Source organism: Camelus dromedarius, chromosome 4 (assembly GCF_036321535.1).
Source record: "Camelus dromedarius isolate mCamDro1 chromosome 4, mCamDro1.pat, whole genome shotgun sequence".
Lineage (NCBI taxonomy): Eukaryota > Metazoa > Chordata > Mammalia > Artiodactyla > Camelidae > Camelus > Camelus dromedarius.
In genome coordinates this window covers 48713088-48714118 of record NC_087439.1, presented here as the reverse complement: position 1 = coordinate 48714118, position 1031 = coordinate 48713088, and the positions used below count along the sequence as shown (strand labels likewise).

At 53.9% G+C, this 1031-nt stretch overlaps 1 non-coding gene across 1 annotated transcript; it reads right to left on the bottom strand.

The window, feature by feature from the left end:
* Positions 1–343: 343 nt before the first annotated feature.
* On the bottom strand, positions 344–497 carry LOC116153230 (small nucleolar RNA SNORA62/SNORA6 family). The gene has a single exon (XR_004137013.1). It is a non-coding gene; the product is annotated as a small nucleolar RNA SNORA62/SNORA6 family (small nucleolar RNA).
* Positions 498–1031: the final 534 nt, after the last annotated feature.

Here is a 1031-nt window from a genome sequence, read left to right as displayed (position 1 = left end):
TTGATGAGATGAATGTTTCCACTGTCAGTCACTCTAGGAACAGCTCAGCCCCCGCAGAGACAAGGCTTTGGGCTGGAGTGAGACGCCTCCCAGGAAATGGGAGGTGCACTCCAGGGCCTGGATGGAGATGCCTGGCGTGAACTACTCCTCCCTTGGGTGGGCTGAGAGTGAGGAAGGGGCTCCAGGTTAGTGGCCCTGGAAGGTCTGGGCCTGAGTAGAAGTAAGGCTTTTGCTGTTGTTGCTTTGTGCCTTTTCCCCCTCTGTGTGGTACTTTTTCCACCATCCTTGGACCCTCAGGAAAGTCTCATTAAGTCTCTCTCTCTCTCTCTCTCTCTTTTTTTTAACTTGTAGCAAGCATTACTATCAAACTCCACTCATTGGGCCAGAGACCCTCGCAGTGTTAGAGAAAACTGTGCCCCTCCCGCAGCACACTACCTACACCTGTGAATTCATCGGGCAACCAGGGGCCTCAGCTCCAAGTTCTAACAACGTGCGGATCTCATTAAGCCTGTTTAAATGTTCCCACCTGACCTTAGCTTTCACTGCGGGTGACTGAGGCAAAGCCGGGGCAGGGAGGGCAGCAGCCTGAGAGCACTGTCCAGCAGGAGCTGAGGCAGCCAGTGACCAGCAGAGCATCCTCTCAGCCTCTCAGCTCCCACACTGCTTCGGCCATGTTCGGACCCTTAACCAGATGCAGTTGTCACTGGCAGTTGGCTGGGCCTGTGAGCTCTAAGCCTGCAGTAACCTGCCATCACCCAGCCAAAGAGGCTCTAGGCCCAGGACCTCACCACCAGCCCACCTCCTGCTCCAAGAGGAAGAGTCCCTGGGTTAAGTATCCACAGCCCTGGGCTGGGGCCCCTCCTATAGCCAGATTTTGTTCTTTGTTTATTTCGGGGAGTGGTGGTGGTGATATTTAATCATTGATTTAGAGGAGCTCCTTTAAACTGTGTAAAAGTGGCTACTGGGTGCACAGAGGGGAAAGCCAAGTCTACCAAGCTTGTGGCCATCAAGTAGCGTCGTGGGGTAAACAC